At 40.9% G+C, this 25739-nt stretch overlaps 1 long non-coding RNA gene across 1 annotated transcript in view; it reads left to right on the forward strand.

Moving 5' to 3' along the window:
- LOC141148143 (uncharacterized) overlaps positions 1–25739 on the forward strand; it is a 69206-nt gene that overhangs the window by 39826 nt on the left and 3641 nt on the right. The window contains exon 2 of the long non-coding RNA XR_012245176.1: positions 20905–21021. This is a non-coding gene — a long non-coding RNA (uncharacterized lncRNA). The remainder of the gene's footprint in view (positions 1–20904; positions 21022–25739) is intronic.

The raw sequence follows: 25739 nt of genomic DNA on the forward strand, positions 1-25739 counted from the left end.
CAGCTGTGGCCTGGGTCAAAGCACATGTAAACAAGAGGGCAGAATGCTGGTGACTTTAATGCCCTTATATGGACACATACTGATATTTAGCCAATGACATTGACTAAATATTGACATATGATCATATAAGGTCACTGACGCCACCAATATCCTCCCCCTTTCTTTCTATGTGCAACAGGGTGGGGGATGATCAAACCCACAGTTGATTTGAGTGCAAAAGGCAAGACTTGGAAGTTTGAATAGAGATAAGTTCAGTGGACACCCAAGTTCATCTTTACTTATGGATGCCTTTATCTACTGTCAGACTTTTTATCTAAGGCCTTATGGTACTGTATGAATGGCTTGGCAGATACACTTTGTCAAATCTGCAGGATGAGTCTTCTTTCTATCTAAAAGTCCTTAACATGAGTAGAGAGTCCCTTTTGACTAAAAATAACAAAAAAACACCATTTGGAGGCGACATAGCGCTCATTACAGGTTTCAAACGGCAATATCGAGATGTATTATTATTATTATTATTATACAGGATTTATATAGCTCCAACAGTTTACGCAGCACTTTACAATATAAAAGGAGACTGTCAGAGAACTCACACAGTAAGCACCCGTCTCCATGCAGCAGCTGCCAATCCTCGTTTTGCTAATGCCAAGGTGCATGCACGGAACCATAGCCAGAGACAAATGAGATCCAGGGTGGGCATGCACAATGGCACCTCTATGCGCACGCGCGCTAATGCGTGCCCGCGAGTGCCAAAGTGCTAATGCGCATGCGCGTACGCACGTACGCTGGCGCGAATCCTGGCACACAGCACCTATATAAACAGAGAGTCTGCCTAGCATCAGTGCTGGATTGTCTTCAGCTTGTTCCTGTGTTCCTGTTGTTACTCTGCCTGATTGACCTTGTTCCTGAAAACCCGGCTATCTTCTGACCATTCTCTTGGATCTCCCCTGCCTGCTGAACCTGCCTCTACCTGCAATACTGACCTTGGCTTGAACTTATGATTACGGCTCTGCCTCCTGATTCTGTACCCTGCTGCCCGTCTGTTGCCAACCCCTGCCTGTTCCTGACTACGGTTTTGCCTTCTGACTTGGTACCCCGCTGCCAGCCTGTTGACGACTCCTGCCTGTTCCTGATTCTGCAGTTGATCCTGATCTGGCTCCTGCTGAACAAGTTTGGTGATCAGTTTCCACATCTCCTCAGCAGAGGTTCCTATATCTCCAAGTTTCAGCCTCCTGCCTGCAGGCACCTGCACCCTTTCATTGCGCTCGCACTTCCTGTACCCACCACCAGGGGTGCTTGGACCGGAACCATGCAAGAGGCCACCCTCATCATTTCGGGCTCCGCTGTAAGGTACGTGACAGAGACAATACAGTTACAATACAATAAAATACAAGAGGATTAAGAGGGCCCTGCTCAGAAGAGCTTACAATCTAATAGGGTGGGGCAGGTGGTACAAAAGGTTGTAACTGTGGGGAATAAGCTGATGGAAGTGGTAGGAGATTAGTTGGAGACGTGATAGGCTTTCCTGAAGAGAAGAGTTTTCAGGGATCGCCTGAAGGTCGCAAGAGTAGGGGATAGCCAGACCAGTGGAGGTAGCGAGTTCCAGAGGATGGGAGAGGCTCTGGAGAAATCCTGGAGACGAGTATGGGAGGAGGAGACGAGAGAGCTGAAGTGTAGGAAGTCTTGAGAAGAGCGCAGAGAACGATTTGGGTGATATTTGGAGACAAGATTGGTGATGTAGCTCGGGGCAGGATTGTGAATGGCTTTGTATGTTGTGGTTAGTATTTTGAATTTAATTCGCTGGGTGATTGGGAGCCAGTGTAGGGATTGGAGGAGAGGGTTGGCAGACACTGAGCGGTTGGTAAGGTGGATAACGGAAGAGGGGATAGCCTATGGAGAGGCAAGCCAATGAGAAGGGAGTTGCAATAGTCAAGGCGAGAGATAACAAGGGAGTGAATGAGGAGCTTGGTGGTTTCATTTGTTAAAAAGGGGTGCATTTTAGAGATGTTACGGAGGTGAATTCTACAAACTTTTGACAACGATTTGACTGTACACACGAGCAGACTTTTCAACCAGACTGGTCCGACGGACCAAATCCGTCTGACAATCCGACCGTGTGTGGGCTTCATCGGACTTCGGACGGACCTTTTCGGTCGAAAATCTGCCGGACTTTAGACTTGAAACATGTTTCAAATCTTTCCACTGGAACTCCGCCAGACCCAGTTCCTATCAGGAAGCCCGTTCGTCTGTATGCTGGTCCAACGGACCAAATACGACGCAAGGGCAGCTACGGCACCTGCCCGCAAGAATGTTTCCAGCGCGACCCTATCAAGCTGGTTCTCGGCGACAGGGTATAATCTCGCGCTCACTGCAATAGGAAAGACACATTTTCCTATTGCAGCGAGCACGAGAAGGAGGCGACAATCTTGTCTGGTATGGATTTTAAAGGGAACCCCTACGCCAAAAAAACGGCGTGGGGTCCCCCCAAAATCCATACCAGACCCTTATCCGTGCACACAGCCCGGCCGATCAGGAAAGGGGGTGGGGACGAGCGAGCGGCCCCCCTCCCGAACCGTACCAGGCCGCATGCCGTCAACATGGGTGGGTGCTTTGGGGAAGGCAAAGCACCTTGTCCCCATGTTGATGAGGACAAGGGCCTCTTCCCGACAACCCTGGCCGTTGGTTGTCGGGATCTGCGGGCGGGGGGCTTATCGGAATTCGGTAACCCCCTTTAATAAAAACCTGTATAGTGTGTTTTTTTTTATTCCCCACCCCCTTTCCTGACCGGCTGGGCTGCGTGCTCGGATAAGGGTCTGGTATGGATTTTGGGGGAACCCCCACGCTGTTTTTTTCGGTGTAGAGGGTTCCCCTTAAAATGCATACCAGACCTGGGGGCCTGGTATGCTCTGCGACGGGGCTCGCAAGGTGTCAATCTCGCCGATGAAAGCGGCGAGATTGACTTCCTTTTCTAGTCCCGTCTTACCTTATCACGTTCAAAATGAATGGACTTTAGTCCATGTGTGGGCAAGTCCGTTCATTCGGAAGTCCGCCGTAACTCCCTCGGAAGTCCGGCGGGAAGACCGTCGGACCTAGTCTGCCAGAAAGTCCGGTCTAGGATTACACCCAGTACCCTGGCGTGAGGGGAGAGACTGATAGTTGCATTGTTGATTTTGATGGAAAAGTCATGGAGCGGGGGCACGTGCAGGGGGGAATATTAATAGCTCAGTTTTAGAGAGATTTAGTTTAAGGAAGTGGTGCAACATCCATGCTGATATGTCAGTTAGTAAGTTAGTAATGCGAGAGGAGACTGAAGGAGTGAGGTGAGGAGTAGACAGATAGATTTGGGTGTCATCGGCGTATAAGTGGTATTGGAAGCCGTGGGCAGTTATCAAGTGACCAAGGGAGGAGGTGTAGATAGAAAAGAGAAGTGGTCCAAGAACAGAGCCTTGGGGGACCCCCACAGAAAGGGGCAATGGAGAGGAGACAGAGTTGTAGGTGACACTGAAGAAGCGCTGTGATAGGCAGAGAACCAGGATAGAGCAGAATCTCGGAGGCCAAGGGAATGTAGTTTATTGAGAAGGAGCGGGTGGTCAACAGTATCAAAGGCCGCAGAGAGGTCAAGTAGTAGGAGTATGGAGTATTGGCTATTGGTTTTAGCACTTAGTAAATTGTTATTGAGTTTTAATAAGGCAGTTTCCGTGGAGTGCTGCGAGCGAAAGCCAGACTGTAGTGGGTCAAGAAAGTAGAAGCTAAGACGGTTGTACACTAAGTGTTCAAGAAATTTAGAGGTAAATGGGAGCAATGAGATGGGTCTTAAGTTGTTTAGATTGGTGGGGTCCAGTGAGGGCTTTTTAAGTATGGGAGTGATCTGCGCATGTTTTAGAGGGGAAGGTGCCACTAGAGAGGGAGAGATTGAAGATGTGAGTGAGGGAGCATAGCATAGAAGAATAAGGTGACCGTAGTAGCTGTGAAGGAACAGGATCCAGGGGACAATTGGTTAGGTGGGCATCTGAGAAAAGTTTTGTAACCTCAATAGTAGCCATTTCAAAAGAGGAGAGATGTAGAATTTAAAAAAAAAAAAACACTGGCCCATCCTCATGAAGGATAAAGATCTAAAAAAAGTGCTACCGACCAGACCCCAATTTATCTAGAAAAGGGCCCCAAGGCTTAGAAATAGAATCACACCCAATATCCTGGACCCCCCGAAAGACCTACAACCTTTTTAGATAGGGAGAGTTTCCATTATTGCACGAGGTGCAAAGCATGCAAAACCTCCAAAAGATCCAAAAGAAAGATTGACAGTTTCCAGTCAGTGGTCACAAAACAAAAATTTTAAATAAAACCTCTAATAACTTGTGACTCTGATCACGTCACTTATGTATTAGAATGTCCGTGCCCTAAACAGTACGTGGGTAGGACCACACGCAAATTACGCACCAGAATCAATGAACATCTAGCAAACATTAAAAAATGGGTTCCCCTAATACAGTGTGTCAAATCACTTTAGTCAGTTCCGCAATAAAGATCCAACCTTACTTGTTTTTCTATGACATAGACAAAATTAAAAAACATTGGAGAGGTACTCATCAAAAAAGATCTGTGTCACAGAATGAAACATAATGGCTGTATAAATTAGATACTTTGCAGCCCTTAAGTACGAATATAGACCTAGACCTAAACTGCTTCCTAATGATTGCATTTTTAAATATTTTGTGGGTATTTTTATTTATTTTATTTATATTTTTTCATATTTTTATTTATATATGTTTTCTGTATATGTTATCAATTGGTTTTTCATGCACATGAAATATATTTGGACAAATTTTAATTTATATGTAAAGGGTATTGTATTCAGGCTTTCAGCTGAGTGATTTTCACTGAATGTGGGTTTGTAGTCACAGACACGGGTGCTGTACCTTTTTACATTGAGGGATGTGAGGGGTGGATGTGAGGGGTGGAGACAGTCATGCTCCGCCAATCACATCACACTTAAAAAGGTATTTAACATATTCTGCCTAGTGACGGGATGCTTCCTGACGGCATTGCAAAACGAAACGTACATCGAAGCGCATCCCAGCGATGTCACTTCCAGTCATCAACTTCCGGTTTCCTATGCCACAGTGGTGGAACGCACGCCAGACACTGAGCGGAGGCTGGGCAGCTGTGGGGTTCCCCCCCCAATGGTTTTCTGCTTTTATCCCAAGTGCCGGGACAAGGCACTATAAAATGTGAGCAGCCAGTGTGGCATTGTTTTTATATCATTGCTCTTATTAAACATTATTACGCTATGGTCCAGTTTTATGTTTATTTCATAATGGTATACCCATGGTGGAAAGGAGCATTGTAAAGGTTTCCAGATACAGCTCCAATGACAGATCAACAAAACCCACAGATATATACAAAAAAGCCTGTTGCGTCCTTTCTTTTTAATAAAAGAGGTCATGTCCATTTGGTGAGTAGGCAATTCACTCACATCTCTATCGGGTGTTATTCATAAGATTTGCCTTGGTGACGGTGTTACGGATAAGATTCATAGCACAAAAGATCACTAATGGACTTTGAAAAATTGATTTATGAATGTATCACCATTATTATGAATTGATATTTATTTAGCATGATGCACTTTAATTGTTTTGATTAGTAGTTCTATATAATTTTCTGACATATATATATATATATATATATATATATATTTTTTTTTACACTATTTTGATATCAACTTGAGGATTCTAGTTCTCTAGCGCCCCCTGTCACTTTATAACCCTTCTTTCTGTCCACATGCACAGGATTCCCTGGCCTAAGAGCTCTCCTGTAAGAAAAGTATTGAGTGGTTAATCCTGTTTGGCCTTTCTCTGGCTAATTACATGAAGGGGATCACAGGGGGTAAAAATAGCCCCCCCCCCCACACACACACACACACACACCAAAAAAAGGCTTCTGCCTCTGCCTTTTATATCTTCTACTCCTGAGGTTTGGAAGGGTTCCTTTCATCCCTCTCTGTCCTACAGTGCCAAGTCTAAAACAGGAACATACATTTGTAAGACATGGCCCTCTGGTCCTAGAAATGTTCAGACTCCTAGGTCCCGGATGTAATTTCCAAGGGCTACAACCTTAAGTTGCTTGCAAACTTGTTTCCTTCCCCATCATGGCAGAGGAAACTGCATGCATGCTGTACCAACACAAGAACGCTTTTAAGATATCTACTCGAACATTTGCAACAGTTCCAAAACTAAACTGAATGGAAGTCCAGCCCATGCAGGATCTGAAGACTCTGAATTTGTGCATTCATTTATTGCCTCCCACATTTCATGAGATTTTCTGGCCTCCATAGACACCCAGGACCTACACATATCCCATCTTTCTGCCTTCTCAACGCTATCTGCATATTGTAGTAAGCAATGAACATTATAACTTGCTGCCATTCCCTTTGGCTTGTCCATGGCCCCCAGATTTTCACCAAGGTACTTACCAGAGTTTTTGGCTCTGCTCTGTCCTCAGGGGATTCATTTTATAGGGTACTTGGCAATCTCCTGTTAGAGGACCAGTCCTCCCTATCCCAGTTAGCCTGTAGCCAATGTTCAATAGAGACCAGCATAGCTATGGTTGGATCCTCAATCTGAGGTCAACGCTGGACTTTGGAGCACATGAGCCAGACACTTAACATTGCCCTCATATTCCTGCCTCAGGACAAGCTTCTGCCCCTTTATTCTCATGCCTCAGCGCTTCAGGCCCAGAGGAATCCTTCGATTCATGTTTGCATGTAGGTCTCAGGTCAAAGGTTACCTCCTTTGAGGCTGTGTTGTACACACAGTTTCACTCTAGAAGATTTTGATGGACAAACAGACTCAGTCCTTTGGACTCATCCATTTATCTTTGCCCTTAAGTCAGACTCTCTCCAACTCGGTGGATTTCCAACCCAGCGCTGGGGTTAGGCAAGCCCTTTCCTCCACAGTCATGGAAGTCTCACACAACAGATGTCAGACTGCAGGCTAGGCAGGGGATTTCAGAGATGGAGGCCCACTTAAGCAAGCAAGTGGGCATCCATGTTGATGTCATTGATCAGATGTAGTCAGTTGGACAATGACGTCAGCCAGAATAACCCTCCAATTTGTTAACATTCAGCAGCCAGCCGGGGAGCTGTCATTTGTGACAAAAGTCTGGTGCAAGAGGATCGTCAGCACAGTTCACCTTGTTTGTGTCAGTGGGGAGTTGTTCATCATAATGGATACACATCACTGGATGATGTGATTCATGTTGGATTTACACTGTGGGACTTTTTTCTTAAATAAAATACTTTTTAAATGGTATGTCTGTATTATTTACTGTTTGCAATTTATTTTGTGAATATGTAACAAGGAGCACCATGTACCCCTGAGGGCCCTTTTACATGGGCAAAGTGATCGTGTCAGTTTTTCAGGCTGACCCAATCGCACCCTCTAGTCTCCCCTATGGAGCAGCAGGTATCAACGGACATGTGTCCGTTGACACCCACCGGCATCCAATCTGTTTCTGTCCGCTAAAAACAGACGGATGGGTATCCATTTCCCATCCCTCTAGCAGATCGGATGGCAGTCGGGTGTATATGGACAGGCGGTTCGTTTACATCCGTCCACACATAGACGAGAGCAGGCTGTGTCTGTGTCCACTCTGCATAAGCGGAGTGGACACAGACCAGCCATCCCCCTGCTCAGCGGGGAGCAGTGGATCAGAGCCCGCCCCGTGTGTAAGGGGCCATACTCATTCACATAAAGCACAGATATCTGTGGTCCCACTTGTTTAAAAGAAGCTTCCAGGTTCAGGTAATTCTCCCCTGCAGACCCCTACATCCTTCAAGCCAGATTTGTTTGACCAAACAAAAAACAAAAAAAATGACGTGGGGTTCCTTTTAAACCAGACCCTTACTTAGGCATTCAGCCTGGAGCGATCACCCCCACCTGAAGCATACTAGATCACATGGGGAACAAGGGCCTCATTCCCACATCCCTAGCCTGGTGGATGTAGGGTTAAATTATGGGTATCCCCACATATCTAGGAGTGCAGCTGGGAGGAACTCATGTCACTATGGAGTTATCTGTAGAAGATTCAGAAGCCCAAGGACTGATCGTTCCAGTTCCTAGGCTTAGCACTGAGTCCAAGCTGCCATTGACTGCTGGTAGTTCCAGAGTGGTTCCTGAGCTAATGCTGAAGAGGGCCTGCAAAAGCAGCTAAGTGAAAAAGGCACTGGGACCAATTGCCAGTTTGCCTGTACCATTTTAAAATGGAACCCACTACTCAAGTGGTTAAAATACAAACATGGTCTAAAATATAAGCATGAGAACCTGATTCAGATTACTACAAATATAAAGAATAACAAAAGTGCAGCAAGAATACAAGGTCATGGTAACATTGGAATGGCTCAAGAGCAAAATGTAGATATATTAATAATTGGACAAGACTAAATAGAACACTTGGAGCTAAACTGCATGAAGCAATGGGCCTTTAGAGAACAGGATACAGAAATGGAAAATACCATCTCCATTGCATGGGGGTAAGAAAGTTTAGTAGTTTATCTACAGTATACTGTATGTATCAATCTGTTTGTTAGCGCTTATCACCAGGCAATAAAAAATGCATAAATATGAGCATGCTCGGAGGTACTTTCTCTGACTATGATATCTTTATGTGCTGGTTATGTCCTGTGTTTTTACATGCATATGAAAGGCCTGACTCTATGGTTGAATAATCCCAGGCTAATATGTAGTAAATGAGAATATCAAATATGCACCACAAAAACAAAACCTGATACAAAAAATTCTGTATGTACCACAAACCACCTATTGACCTGACATACATTTTCATGAAAGTACCTTAAATGTTGCTCTTATGAATGTGTATAGGACAGCTGATGACAGCTGATTGTAGTAAAGAGGCATTTGGAATCTACTTGCAGGATAATGGAGAGATATGCTGAAGGTCAAAGTATCTTATTATTTCATTCTAGAGTACACCATACAAGACATAAAGGAACTTAATTTTTTTTTCCTGTATTTCTTTTCTATAACAAAACCCATTCTTTAGCATTAATTTGACAGTTTGTTGATTCTACACCACATGAGCTCTGGAACAGATACCTATCCTGCTGTGATTTAATGCCAAGACCACCAGATATTGAACAAATGTGTCCAAATAAAGGTTTCACTCAATACTCTTCCAATACCTCTACTTTCACTGAACACCCACTTCTTTATCCTGGAGTTCGTCCTCTTTCTTTTTCATCAATCTTTCAGCCACCACTGGAATTTACTGTTTACCTATTTAAAATATGTATTTTCGAACATCTCCAAAAAAACTATTGTACAGCGTATTAAACACTTTTATCTTATAAAATGTTATTCTGCCTTGTGAAAGTGTTATTTTTTTAACAGTTCTTCCTCTGTAGACAACTTACTGAACCTCAGAGCTATCGTCAGTCTGTGGCTGCCATATTTTATAGTGACTGAAATTTCTCTTGATTTATCATGGTCAGGACAAAAAAAAACACATTTTAATATCTTTAACATTTTTGGCAAGTTAATTTGAATTATTACATTGTAATATTTTATCATCCTTTTCAGCCAGCAGGTGGAGCATTACACTATTTTTTTATGTTTGCTTTTTACATCTTGACTTGTTTTCTTTTATAAGCCTGTTGGTTACAGCTCAAGCTGTAATTTACACACAAGGGGGTTGATTTACTAAAACTGGAGAGTGCAAAATTTGGTGCAGCTCTGTATAGATTTTTTTTTTTTTTTGTCAAAGCTTAACTGAACAAGCTGAAGTTAGAGGTTGATTGGCTACCATGCAAAACTGCACCAGATTTGGTACTCTCCAGTGTTAGTAAATCAACCCCAAGGGCATAAGTCAGAGAAGTGACCCATCACAATGACTCATCCCATATCAGACAGCAGGTAGTGTTTGCTGAGTTGTCTCTTCAGCTAGTTTAATTTAAAGTGGAACTATACTCACCTTGGCACCAGCGATGTGGCGTCCTGTAGCTCCCCTCTGACCACTGCCGGCTTGTGGTTATCAAACCCTGGCTGCTTTCACTGCCTGGGCTGCATATGAAGTCACTCCCTTGCGTGCTTTGGCATTGCTGAGTTTCTACAGTGAGCTGTGCGTGTGCAGCTCAATGTACGAGGCGGATAACCAGGTAGTTAACTTTAATTCATAGGAGCGAAGGCATGTCTCTTCTTCATTAAAAATCCTGCCTGTTCACCCATTTTCATTTATTACATAAAGTTCCACTTAAAGGAGCAAATACCTATGTGATAATATTTGAAAATTTTCACAGCCAAAATAGCTAAAAAAAAAAAAAAAAAAAAAAAAAAGCTACAAAAATGTAAAATGTGTTTAGCATGGTAAATTATAACCTGCATGTACTGTATAAAGCACTTAGTGAATTCATTACTACAAGAACCTCTGTCCCTAGACTCCAAGACAGTTCCTTTTTAGCACGGTCCCAAGATTGAGAAGGCACACCAACAAATGCATATCATACATTTGTGCTGGTAGTTATCACCAGATCCTGGAAGAGCACATCCATTTCTTAAAATTATATGACTTTGTATATGCTACAGTTGAGCTTGCACAAACTTTATAAAATCAGGTTCCCATTGATTGACCTCAGTCAGCTAACCTAATAATAGAGATGAGATACAGGTAAACCCACCCAAAGCACTTGTACAAACAAAACCTTTTGTGACAGAATCTCTTCCACAGTCAGGACTTCAGTATCTTCACATGGTGAACTATAGTGCCAGAAATCCAATCCCTGACAAAAGTACAGATGGCTGTGAAAAATTTGGTTGGCTCTTTGCACTTAATAATATAATGGACAAGATAGCAATAATGCATTGGTAATTTTTTTTTTTTTTACTTTTGAAGGTACCCAAATGTCAGTCCCACAAAAATTATATACAAGTATACAGGAGGCACATCTGCAGACAAAACACTGAAAATTGCATTGCGCAGCACCAATGTTTTTTTTGTACTCAATGTTAATAATGCTACTTTATGGAAAAATAACATGTTTAGTTGCTCCCTTATTATCAACTTGCAATGAAGAAACAACTCAACCTTATTCAAGAAAATTTTGGAAGGCACTATGTACTATACTGCTATACAATAAACATAAAGTAATATAAAAAGAATAGGCAAATATCACACATTAATGAAAATATACCCTACATCATGTTTTTGGGAACGGAGGCCAATATCTTTTAACCACTTGACAACTGGGCACTTAAACCCCCTTCCTAACCAGACCAATTTTCAGCTTTTGGTGCTCTCACATTTTGAATGACAATTACTCAGTCATGCAACACTGTATCTTTATGAAATTTTTGTCCTTTTTTTCACACAAATAGAGCTTTCTTTTGGTGGTATTTAATCACTGCTGGGTTCTTTATTTTTTGCGCCGTAAAAGAAAAAAGACCGAAAAATCTGTAAAAAAATACATTTTTCTTCATTTCTGTTATAATATTTTGCAAATTAGTAATGTTTCTTCATATATTTTGGCCAAAATTTATACTGCTACATATCTTTGGTAAAAATAACCCAAATCGGTGGATATTATTTGGTCTTTTTGAAAGTTATAGAGTCCAAAAGCTATGGTGCGCATATCTGAAAATTGATCACACCTGAATTACTGACGGCCTATCTAATTTCTTGAGACCCTAACATGCCAGAAAAGTACAAATACCCCCCAAATGACCCCTTTTTGGAAAGAAGACATTCCAAGGTATTTAGAAAGATGCATGGTGAGTTTTTTGAAGTTGTCATTTTTTCCCACAATTCTTTGCAAAATCAAGTTTTTTTTTTACTTTTTTTTTTTTCCACAAAATTGTCATATTAGCAGGGTATTTCTCACAGACCGCATATGCATACCACAAATTACACCCCAAAACACATTCTGCTATTACTCCCGAGTATGGTGATACCACATGTGTGAGACTTTTACACAGCGTGGCCACATACAGAGGCCCAACATGCAGGGGAGCCCCTTTCAGGCGTTCTGGAGCACCCAGGCCAATTCTGACATTTCTCTCCTACATGTAAAAATCATCATTTATTAGCTAGAAAATTACTTAGAACCCCAAAACATTATATATGTTTTTTTAGCAAAGACCCTAGAGAATACAATGGCGGTCGTTGCAACTTTTTATCTCGCACGGTATTTGCGCAGCAATTTTTTTAACGCGTTTTTTTTTGGAAAAAAAAATGTTTTGTGCTTTACAAAAACCAAAACAGTAAAGTTAGCCCAATGTTTTTGCATAATGTGAAAGATGAAGTTACGCCGAGTAAATAGATACCCAACATGTCACCCTTCAAAATTGCACGCGCTTGTGGAATGGCGCCAAACTTTGCTACTCAAAAATCCCCATAGGCGACGCTTTAAAATTTTTTACTGGTTACATGTTTTGAGTTACAGAGGAGGTCTAGGGCCAAAATTTTTGCTCTCGCTCTACCGATCGCAGCGATACCTCACATGTGTGGTTTGAACACCGTTTTCATATGTGGGCGGGACTTACGTATGCGTTCGCTTCTGCATGCGAGGGACAGGGGCGCTTTAAAAAAATTTTTTTTTTTTTAATTGTTCATTTTACTTTATTTATTGTAGTTTGATGCTTTTTTCCAAAAAAAAAAATTTTTGACCACTTTTATTCCTATTACAAGGAATATAAACATCCTTGTAATAGGAATATGGCATGACAGGTCCTCTTTACAGTGAGATATGGGGTCAATAAGACCCCACATCTCACCTCTAGGCTGGGAAGCCTGAAATTAAAAAAAAAAAAAAAAGATCCTGGCTTCGATCGTAGCGGTGAGTCAGTAGAAGCACCGCAAGGCGGCGGGAAGGGGGGACGTCCCCTCTCGCCTCCCGTAAGAACGATCAAGCAGTGGAACAGCTGCTATGATTGTTCTCATGGTGTAGGGAATCGCCGGCTGAAAAAGCTGATATCTGAATGATGCCTGTAGCTGCAACCATCATTCAGATATCTCCGCACAAAGTCAAGGACGTTGTATGACGGCCAGCGGGCGGGAAGTGGTTAAAACGCTTTTTTTTTTTTTAACACAAAGTTGTCCATTTATACAATATTTCTACCACATAACATGTACATGCCAAAAATGACACCCCAAAATAGATTCTCCTGCTCCTCCTGAGTACGGCGATACCCCATGTGTGAGACTTCCACAGCCTGGCCACATACAGAGGCCGAGTACAGCTGAGCATGGCTCAGCATGGCAGGGTATGGCGGGGTATTGCGGAGTATGGCGGGGTATTGCGGAGTATGGCGGGGTATTGTGGGGTATCGCGGGGTATGGCGGAGTATGGCAGGGTATTGCGGAGTATGGCGGGGTATTGCGGGGTATGGCGGAGTATGGCGGGGTATTGTGGGGTATGGCGGAGTATGGCGGGGTATGGCAGGGTATTGCGGAGTATGGCGGGGTATTGCGGGGTATGGCGGAGTATGGCGGGGTATGGCGGAGTATGGCGGGGTATGGCGGAGTATGGCGGGGTATTGCGGAGTATGGCGGGGGCATGGCAGAGTATGGCGGGGGGCATTGCAGAGTATGGCGGGGAGCATTGCAGAGTATGGCGGGGGCATTGCAGAGTATGGCGGGGGCATTGCAGAGTATTGTGGGGGCATTGCAGAGTATTGCACAGCATTGCAGAGTATTGTGGGGGCATTGCAGAGTATTGCAGAGTATTGTGGGGGTATTGCAGAGTATTGTGGGGGTATTGCAGAGTATTGCACAGCATTGCAGAGTATTGTGGGGGTATTGCAGAGTATTGTGGGGGTATTGCAGAGTATTGTGGGGGTATTGCAGAGTATTGCACAGCATTGCAGAGTATTGCAGAGTATTACACAGCATTGCAGAGTATTGTGGGGGTATTGCAGAGTATTGCACAGCATTGCAGAGTATTGTGGGGGTATTGCAGAGTATTGCACAGCATTGCAGAGTATTGTGCTGGTATTGCAGAGTATTGCACAGCATTAGTAGTGAGGGATGGCTGAGCATGGATGGATGGATGTCTCTGTGCAGCGCTGTGGGCACTGCACATACAGCCCACAGCGCTGCAGACATCCATACATCCCCCTCCCCGCTCACAGTGTACCGATCGGTACACAGGAGGGGAGGAGAGGAACCGGCGTCATCAGATGACGCCGGTCTGTTTACATGTGATCGCGCCGTCATTTGACGGCTCGATCACATGGTAAACGGCCGCGATCAGCGGCCATTTACCGGGATCCGTGATGCGCCGGGTCCTCTGGACCCGGCGGTCACGGATGTGTTCGGGTGCGCGCCCCAGGGGGCGCGCGAGAGGGGAATTCTGGGAGGACGTCATAGTACGTCCACCCAGAGTTATCCAACCGCCCTGCAGCCGTCATTCGGCTATGGGCCGGTTGGTAAGTGGTTAAATATCTTTCTAATATAAAAATGTGTACCGGTACATCTATACCATATATGGATGCCTGGATAAATACTAAAAAAAATGACATGAGCATCTAAAATCGCCCAAAATGTTACCTTCACGGATCATGTTATGCATACACCAATCAGCCATAACGTTGTGACCACTCACCTAATATTGGATAGGGCCCCCTTTTGCCACCAAACAGCCCCTTTTTGCCACCAAAACAGCCCTGGCCCTTTAAGGCGTGGACACCACTAGACCTCTGAAGGTATGCTGTTGTATCTTGCACCAAGCCATTAGTAGCAGATCCTTATAGTCCTGTAAATTGCAAGGTGGGGCCTCGCTGGATCAAACTTGTTTTTCCAGCACATCCCACAGATGCCCAATTGGATTGAGAACTGCAGAAAATTTAGAGGCCAAGTCAATACCTCAAACTCGTTGTTGTGTTCTTTAACCCCCCTGGCGGTATTCCCGAGTCTGGCTCGGGGTGGATTTTCAATACCAAAAGCGGTATCCCCGAGCCAGACTCGGGATCGCATTGCAGGATCCAGGAAGAGTTTACTTACCTTGTCCCCTGGATCCTGCGATGTCTCTCCGCTGTGATCGGCGAGCCGCCGAGTCTCGCTCGATTCACAGTGCCAAACTCCGTTCCCTGCGAGCGTTGCAACGCACGGGGACGGAGTTCGGCGGCAAATTCAAAAAGTGAAACACACAGTATAGATACAGTATACTGTAATCTTACAGATTACAGTACTGTATCAAATAATTACACATCCCCTTTGTCCTTAGTGGTCTGTCCAGTGTGCTGCATGCAGTTTTATATTATAAATACTGTTCTTTCTGCCTGGATACTGGAGATTGTCCATAGCAACCAAAACTGTCCCTTTACATCAAAAGTGGCTTTAGAGCAGCTAGAAAACAGCGATAATAAATTAGAATCGCTTGCAGAATTGAGTGATATTGATTTGTGGGAAAATCCGTCATCAAACACTAAAAGTAACGAAAGTGACAATTCTGCAACTGAGCAAATTTCAGTGTTTTTGATTTGATTACAATATTGAATAATTTTTATTATTATTATATTATTATTTGTTATAATTATTTATAGTTATTTATTATATTATAATTTTTTATTTCGTTTTTCAAACTTTATCATACCCGGGATGTCGACTAGACTCTTGTTTGGACAGATTTAAGTGAGTTATTCCTAAGAATTACAGGCCCACAATATAAAACGCCAAATTTCTGTGCAAAATAATTGTACCGCTTTCAGCACCTAAAATCTGAAATAATCATACCGCCAGGGAGGTTAACCATTCTTGAACCATTTTTGCAGCGTGGCAGGATGCATAATTTTGCTCAAAGAGGCCACTGCTTTCAGGGAATACCTTTTTGATGAAGGGGTGTACTTGGTCAGCAACAATGTTTAGGTAGGTGGTACGTGTTCAAGTCACATGCACTTGAATGGCAGGACCAAGTTTTTGAAGCAGAACATTGCCCAAAGCATCACACTGCCTCCACTGGCTTGCCTTCTTCCCATCATGAATCCTGGTGTCATCTCATCCCCAAGTAAGCGGTGCATACCCACCCAGCCATCCACATGATGTAAAGGAAAGCATGATTCATCAGACCAGGCCATCTTTTTCCATTGCTCTATGGTCCAGTTCTGATGCTCACGTGCCCATTGTATGTGCTTTTGGCTGTGAACACAGGTCAGCATGGGCACTCTGACTGGTCTGCAGCTACACAAGCCCGTACACAACAAACTGCGATGACCATTTTTTGACTTTCAACACATCAACTTCATGGACAACATGCTTACATATTGCCTAAGATATTCCACAGACTTTAAGATGCCATTGTACTAAGATAATGAATGTTATTCACTTAACCTGTCAGTGGCCATAAAATTATGGCTGTGCAGTGTATATAATATACAAATAAACTGCAGTTACATTTTTGAGTGCAATGTATTGCAAAGAATATGCATCTTACTCTGCTTGTGCTGCTTTTTTTAATCAGCAGTCATATGATTTCTGCTTTCTGTTCTCTTTTATTTAAATATATTCATATTTACTTTTTCTTTTTACTTTATGTAAACTTTGTTATTGTGTGATAATTACCCAATTACGAAGCCTGTCTTTCTATTGCCTTTGAAATCATATGATATATTAATGTTATACTAGAAATATATTGCATTCTTCAACCTATCCTTCAGTTTTCTTATATATGAAACCCTAAAATTAACATTAGATTTTTTTTATCAAGGCAAAAGGGAAGGCTAGGATAATGTTTAACTAAAAGTAAAATGCACATCTAGTGAAGATTCATTGCAAAATTTGGAATCTTAAGGACCTTAACCCAGTAATCCTAAACATTAATCTCAAACAATAAAGTGATTGTAAAGTTTTTTTCCTATAAAAATAACAAACCTGTTATACTTACCTGCTCTATTGCAGTGGATTTGCACAGAGCAGCCTGGATCCTCCTCTTCTTGTGTCCCTTTTCTGTGCTCCTGGCCCCTCCCTGCTGTTCAGTGCCCCCCAGCAAGCAGCTTGCTATGGGGGGACCCGAGCTGAATCACAGCTCCCTGTGTCCATTCAGACACGGAGGCCTGACCCGGCCCCAAAAAATCTGCCGTATTGTACCTATATGAGCATGGCTCCTGGTGCTCAGCTGACTGTCAGCTCTCTTATCTCGCCAAGCCCTCCCGCTGATGTCAGCCGGGGAGGAGGGGAAGAGAGGAGAGTGAGAGCCGACCATCAGCTGAGCGCCAGGGAGCCGCGCTCATATAAGTACAATCCGGCAGATTTTTTACATAACACAGGCATAGGGACACTTATAATTATGGTACAGAGGGGATTACAGCATTTAGTAGCAGATATGAGAGCAGCAGGAGCGGGGGTAGGGGGCAGGGAGGGGGAGGAGGACAGAGGAGACACAGACACAGGAGAGCAGGGCTGCAGATGACGGAGGAATGTACGCTGACCACGGTGTCAGGGCTCAGCAGCCCTGATATATTGTATAGCCAGGTAGGATCAGCCAGGTTTTTTAGGTGTTACAGGGGGGCAAAGAACACAAAACAAGCACTGTGCTGTACAACATGCTTTAAGGGAACAGGATCTGTTTTTTTTTGGGGGGGGGGGTTAACAAACGCTTTAAATTGCATCAAGAACAAAAATTTAATGTTCTGCAGATTACCAGTCCTTATATGTGGTAAACTTTTTTATTGAAAGAGTTAAAAAAATCGGTTTTTATTGCAGTTGGATATTTACCCTTTCATCTTGTCCCACTGACCACAGGAAATGTGGGAAATGTATCTTATGGGAACAATTAAAAAAATATACATAATACATAAACATGTATTAAAAGCAGAGCTCCACCCAAAAGGAGAAGATCCTCTTGTTTGCACCCTTCCACCTCCACTGCCACATTTGGCGCTTTTCTTGGGGGGGAGGGGGGACCCTTTCCCACTACCAGCTCAGATTGCCATGGTGATCTGAGCTGGAGGCTTTCCCCCCCCCCCCATACCCCTGGAGTCTTCTGGGATACATCACAGGTCTCAAAAGACTACAGGACCATTCACAAGGTGCAGCGTGACTCACGCATGTGCAGTAGGAAACAGGCTGTGAAGCCACAAGGCTTCACTTCCTGTTTCCCTTACTAGAGATGCCGGCGCCTGAACCTGAAGCCGATTGAAGAATCGGTTTGGGTGAGGACACTGCTGGATCCCTGTCCTCATATTAAAAGTCAGCAGCTACAGTATTTGTAGCTGCTGACTTTTATTTTTTGAGAGGAGCCAGGAGCTCCTCTTTTAGTAGACTGGAGAAGGATATATACCTAATCTTTTTTTTATTGTTTTAAACCTGTTGGAGATATTTACCAGCGACAGTGGACATTGGAACAGTAAATCTCTGCATTGGCGATAGACAGCAATTTAAGGCTAGCGGAGGTTCTAATCCTTTCTCATTTCCTCAATCATTCTGTGTCTTGCACAAAAAAGAAAAGGTATAATAGAAGTATATTTTTCTTAAAGGTAAGGAATAATAGAACTGCTTCCGTTGTGTGCATTATCAGATTACAGGAGGACTGTGGTGCATAAAGGTAGAGAACTAACTAGCCTAAGAAAAAAACACTGGCTTATTAGGAACTACAGTGAGTTGGTATATTTACTAAAATAGTAAACAAGAGTCTGGACAGGTGTACTGTTTCCTCTGTATTCATGCCAATGCAGAAAAAAAATCTAGTTTGATTATTCTTTTTTATGCAGGTTTACTGCATAAAATTGGTATGCAGTGGAACTCTATATTCTTGGAGCCTAACAGTGTGCGATATGTAACATAATAACAGAAACAATTCTCAGACTTGCATTCTGCAGATGCTCTGTTTATCTCACTGTTTGTGTAGTGTACAGTAACCTATTGACCCTGATTTACTAAATGAGTAGAACATAAATTCCCCTCATTCACTCTGCCGAGAAAAAAAAATCACTTTGCAAAGAGAAAATTCACTTAGCTCAGTGAATGAGGTGAAGTTATGTTGACTTTAATCATCCAATCTTGTGCAAACCATCAACCATTTTTAAAATTTTTTTCCTGCATATGATTGCTAATTCTTTGCAAAATTTATTTCCACATTGTTTTACCTAATTCACTAAAATGAAAATTCACTTTGAAAATGAGCACGCTCTACTGCTTTAGTGGATCAAACCCCCCTGTCTTCAGTCGTGGGGAAGCCAGGGATAAAGCAATTTCAATATGTGTGTTTGGAAGCTATATTGACCCAGCACCCAGCTTCTACTCAACCTGGGATTGTCCGCTAAGCTGCACTTGCACAGCAGTCAGTGTACAATTAGAAAAAATTGCATCAGGAAGTTTTCCCTCTGTATGTCTTTTTGTATGTTTTTTTTGCTATAAAACTCTGCTTGCTAACAATTTTTTCAAATTTAAGTTTAGTTCGGTTTTAATGCAATTTAAGTTAGGCATAGGGTACACCAAAATATTTGAATGTAATGTCTCTAAAATGGAACTCTTGGCGAAACACATTTTGAGACCTGAATCCGCATTAAAAAAAGTAATAGAAAAGTGGTAGGTAATGTTAATGAAATTTAGCATACCCTTAAATATCTAGAACCATTTCATTTTCACATTCCTATATTCTGCATGCCCATTGACCCATTAATATATTGTCAACTGCAATGAGATATGTTTACTTACTCATACCTTAAGTAGTATTGTAGATAAGATTATTTGGGACAGATTTACTAAGGCATTTGAAAAGTTTCGCTTAACGTAGTGAATAAAGTTTTGTGTACTTTAACCATCCAATCATACTCTAAGCCAAATCCTGTTTGTTTTCAACTTTCCCTTGCACATAATTAGGTATTAGGAGTGAACACAGCTTCACTTTTTTCACTAAGCCAAGTGACCATTCACCTTGCTAAGAACATGTACTCCATTAGTAAATCACCCCCACTATATTTTACTTATAAGCCTCTCCATTATTTTTTATGTTCTTTTTCGAGTATGTACATTTCTCTTGCTTATTCACTATGTTCACTTGTTTTGTATTTTTAGTACATAAACACATTTTCACAAAAAGATAATGACTCCAGAGTTTTTGTTGTAATGTTTTATGCTCTTTATTACACCTAAAAAGTAGCAATCTCAAAATAGATCATTGTTGGTAAAATGTTTACAAAATATTTTGTCAATTATTATTAACTACGTTAGACCTTGTTGCAGTCAGAATGTGAGGATTTGAACATTTTTCTAATAGTACATTATTATTGTAGACAAAAATGCAGATTTACTAATATAGTAGTCTTATCCTGGCCTCTGTTCACATTAAATATCCAAACAAGTTCAAGGTGATAAAAAAATGGAATTTCCCTTTAACTTGTTTGGGTATTTAAAGTGAGCAAAGGTTACACTAAAAACAACTTCTTCACTAAATCAGACCTCAAGTACTGATGATTATCCTGTCCTATTTTTCCACGTTTTATCCGTAACAAAATGATCTCTGGAGATTTTATGATGTGCTGTCTTAAACACTTTCCTGTTGCTCCTGCTGTGCCAGCCATGCTGTGTCTTTATGCTTGGTTATATGGCTGCACACATGACAGCACATTTTATGCTCCAACATTGGCTAGTAATATTTCATTCTTCCTATTTTAACAGTTGATGGAACTCAGGTGTTGATTTTATATTGTCAGAAGGGCAAGCTGAGTTTATAGTAGTAATAATCGTAATGGTAATTATATCATACTTGGTGCCAGAGTGGCTAATGTAGCAAACACCTTCATGTTTCACATAAAGTGTATACAGAAATAGTTTGCTTTGATGTTTTTCTTTAGTGTGCACAGATGTAATTATTTTTAACCCATGTGTTCCCAGAGGGTTCCACTCTTTATGCTGTGCGATACAAACCTGTTGAATAACATCCTATTTAATTCATTCTTATAGCATGCCCAGCTGCTGCTATTTCCTGTTTGGCGGTGAAAGTGAATGTGATGCTCAGACACCTGTTGGGGGTCAGAAGAGAAACACAAACGGCCAAAAGATATTTTTATTACTTTAGAGGTAAAGATTTTTTGTAACACCCATTATTTACTTGTTGTGAACACCCACAGTGGAATACGGGCAAACTTTAAATAACAGTCTCATACTCAAAATGTTACAAGGAAATAATAAGAAAATTATGCAAAACTGTAAGGATGTCTTAAATTCAGCACAGGGTAGCACATTTAAAAATTAAAAACATCAATATTTTTTTTTATTAACAAATATATTAAAACATAGTGGTAGATGTATGAAAATATTCCACAAATCACAATAAGGTTCTTACATTTATTAGAGAAAAAAAAACATAAAAAATGTATAAAATGGAAAATTAATAAAATGTTCGAAAGAAAACATATCTTGCAATAAGCATTTTTCTAAGCTGGAAAACTTTATTTTTCCCCCCTTTTAACCACAGCAACATTTATCCCAGAATCCCCACATCCTCCTTTCTGTAACTGTCTCATTGCCTCTCAATAATGCCATATTAATGTTAGACCATTGTGTAAAGAATGGCAATTCTGACAATGAGCCTGATTTACTAAAAGAAATGCACATGAACAGGGAAATATCATTAGGAAGATTAGTACAGGTTTGCATTAATGTGCAGATAAACGCGCAATGAGCAATCGCAATCCTTTGACTAATCTGCTAAAATGTGCATGCATTTTTGATGCGTATATCTCTGTTTGTAGTGTGCATAGAATTGCTTTGCAGCCTATGACCTTTGAAGGTGCACTGATAAATGTGTGTTTAAAGGTATTTTTTTTATATTTTTTTAAACCTACAGCTTTATTTAAAAAAAATACCTGGTGATCCTGCTAAGAACATCCATAGTCAAACGCTTCATGTTATGGAGTGGCAAAACTCTCTTGCTGTCTTCTAGGTACTCCCCTGACTTGTCACTCTCTGATATTTTCTTCTGGTGGAGACTATTAGCAGCTGTATGGCAGCTCATTGTGCAGGCATGTTCCACCATTGTCCCCACCAGGAAGCCCACCTTGAACAATGACAGGCAGCTACTTCTGGAGAGCATGCATGTAGACCAAAAGTGGCTTTAAGGATACTGAAGGAAATCACCAGCACTAAGATGCAACAAAGGTACAAACAGTGTTTCCCAAAAGAAAAGAACATTAAATGTTAATTATAGACACCATTTTAGCAAACTAAGTGTCATCCATTTAGGATTTACATCTTCTTTAGATGGAAATAAACATAAACAATGTGCGAAACTGCATGACTGCTAAAGTGCTAAACAAAGCAAAAAATTCAAAGTGTCAAAATGCCATGCTATCAGAGCAAATTAGGCAGCTCTGGTTGTGCAGTATGTACAAGTGTTTATCATTAGAACCGCCATTTGTAACCAGTAGTGTATGAAATTGTAAGCGCTCACTTGCCATGATCAAAGCCTGAACTCCTATACCCCAGTATTGTTATGTATACTGGGGTACCCTTTGTGCAGCATAGACCATGGCAGTTTTGATGTCAGTAGTTTTTTCACAGTTAACGTTAGTGATATCAGTACATACTTCATGCTGTAATTTTCTGCACATGCAAAATAGCTAATAGATGTCAAATTGCCCCAGAAACTTTAGGGATCATATCATTATCTACGAGGTGTCCTAGTCCTTAGTATATCACAATTGTCATGCATTTATCACGGGCATATAGTAAATACTGTAAACATTGTTCAAGCTACTTCTTGTACACATCAATGTGATGGTGTGCACACATATTGTTTACTAAATGAGGCTCAAAATCTTTATAGTTTCTGAACTGGAAAATACATCTTAGGGGAGAATGTAATACATTATTTTCTATGGCTAATATTAGACTGGTCGTGTGATTATTGTAGAGTCATAACATTGTACATATTTTACAAAGGTCAAAGTGCACTGTAATGGCCTATCTCCATGACAAAAAAGAGAAGCACAAAAGAAGTTGTGTGCGCCGCTCAGAAACCCAAAAGCCAAGTCACCCTCTAGAGAGACCAGGTGCCAAAAGCCAGGAAAGTGCTCATGCTAAGGCCCAGAAGCTAAACCCTCCTCTCTGATGCGTTTCACCTACAATGTGGGGCTTAATCATAAAGGTGAAAAGGGGCAGGGCAGGAGACATATATAGTCTATAATGCCAGTGATGGAACTTAAAGAGGATCTTAAACAAGAGAGGTGGATAAGATATTCGTAGTAGGATGTTTTGTATGCATTTTTTTAAATTTTGGTTGAGATATATTAATAATATTGATCTGTGCATCTCTTTACATTCCATCAATTACCAGTGGCACCATTATATATATATATATATATATATATATATATATATATATATATATATATATATATATTACTCCTGCCCTTCCTCTACTCATCTCTATGAGACTTGCTTGGTAGGGGTAGGTGAATGGAGGCACTGTACAATTCCAGACACTGGAATTGTACAGTGAAGTCCCATATCAGTACGGAAACCACCAATATTTTGAAGGTATGCAGGCTTTTTTTTATCAAGGGTACACAGGTCCTTGGTCTCTCCTGTCACTTTGATAAAGAGGGTCTGTGTACCCCTAAAGCATTGGTGGCTTCTCTACTGATGTGGGACTTCAGCAAAATGTCACCTTTTACTTCAAGTTGATGTGCTGGCTTTCTCCTGTGCCAGGTTTTTATTGTTATCTGTACCCCCTGTTTGTCTTAACAAATATTGTCACCAGGACAGAAAATAATGGGAAATCTAAAAATATATACTTGTCACCAGAAGAGGAAATGAGTTGAAATCTTCAAATGAGGATACTTGTTTCTCTGTCAACTTTCTAAAAGGGGATTTCAATTCTCTTTAACTTTCGAGAGAGATATTCAGGCAGGAAGTAAAGGGAAATCTCCTCAACAGAGCAGAAAAATAAAAACATTTTTTTCTACTGTATCCAAAACTAATTAAAAAAAGGCTTTAGATATACTTTAAACATTGCCTTTTCCAAGCATCAATAGAAATAGAAAATTAGAAGACTAAAGTACTAGAGACTTAATTGCCATGAAGCTACAAATGTTTTTTTCAGACATTTCAGACATTGGCATAATGTCAGCATCACGTTTTCCTTTGTGCATGTATAGTTAGGATAAGGCACAAGGAAGAACAAGTAACAATTTTATTTGACCACTCAAGACTCTTTCTGTTAAAATACCAAACATTACATAAGATACTGTAGTATACAGATTTATTTTATTGTAGAATTCCCCACAGGTCATTTGCAGTCATGGAAAATCTATACAGACAAATCTTTCTGAAAGCGATCATTAAAAATATTAATACGTACTCAAAAGCATATGTCATAATTACACAAGCATACTATAATAATAGCTTTTCCCCATTATTTTCATATTTCTTAGCAAGCCTGTCTTACACTTAGTTTTATTTTACGTGATGTTAATTTAAAGAGTAGTCATGGTCTACGTTGGCTTAAATCCTTTTTTATATTTAATTTATCTTCTGATAAGAATTGAAATCTCTTGCTAGTTTTTCATATGAAGTTGTGTTTGCCAGCACCAAAACACAACTAACATTAAAATTGTCTTTTTCCTTTATTACATTTCTTTTATTAACCATTAGAGCAATGAAATGTAGGTGTAATAGCTGAATTACTAAAGTTGAGAATTTTTACTCAATAAATTGAGTGAAGATTCACTTCAATTATCCAATTATGTGAAAAGCAAATTCTATTTTACTTATTCTATTTGAACATTGGGAACATTACTAATTGCTACAATTTATTTGGTGAAGGTGCTTAGCTTTTTTAATAAATCAACCCTACCATTTAAATGGCCAACCATATATGTATTTATCTGTAGCATCTGCATACAATTTGTGAAAAAAAACTAATTGTTAGCACTTAGGAAATATGTGGGGCGCCCAGTCTTGGTTAGCTTCCTTTTACAAAATAATTTTGCTAAAGTACAAAATGGCCTGAAAAAAAGAGATTTCAGGGGATTTTGTAGAGGAGCTCTTGAATATTGTCTCAAGGCTCATGCGTCCAGCTGTTTGGGGCCTGGCAGAAATTGAAAAATGGAAAAAAAAACAGCAACATTGCTATTTTCTCTAAAAGTAGGCATCCTATAAATATCAGTGTAACAGTGTCTCTTATCATCATTTAACAGATTTCAAAATAACCTTGATTAACAAGGTAAAGGACTCTTGCCATTTATCATCATCTTTGTTATCATTCTACTACTACAAGAAAAACACTGAATCCATAAAAGTGGTGCCTCAACCCTTCTAATTTACGCCTCCTTTATCTATAAATACTTTTGAGCAAACATTGACATGTAAAGGAAAACTGTACATTTTAAAAAAAAATCCTTTAAATATAATTTTTTTGCACAACATTAAAAGATCATAAAAAAAAAACACAGACCAAGAATAGTATCCATGGATGTTCATCACAAAAAAAATCTCTGCTCTTGAAACAAAAACTTAAAGTAGAACTGTAGGCAAACCTTTTTTCCATTTTGGATAGAGTAAGGGAGGGTTATAACCTGTCAGATTTTTTTTTCACCATCTGTGTCCCATTGAGGAGATTTAGCTTCATTTCCTGTCCAAGGGAATTTCTTGGGGTCCCCCTGGTCAGCAGAAATAGTGTCCCCATTGGAAGACATCCCCTCTATTACTTTTCTGGGGACAACCCAAAATTGGGATTTTCTTTTACATTCACTTTCAATGATCGGGGTAAATGGGACAAATAGAGAAGGCAAATT

This window comes from Aquarana catesbeiana, linkage group LG01, assembly GCF_042186555.1.
Source record: "Aquarana catesbeiana isolate 2022-GZ linkage group LG01, ASM4218655v1, whole genome shotgun sequence".
Taxonomy (NCBI): Eukaryota; Metazoa; Chordata; class Amphibia; order Anura; family Ranidae; genus Aquarana; species Aquarana catesbeiana.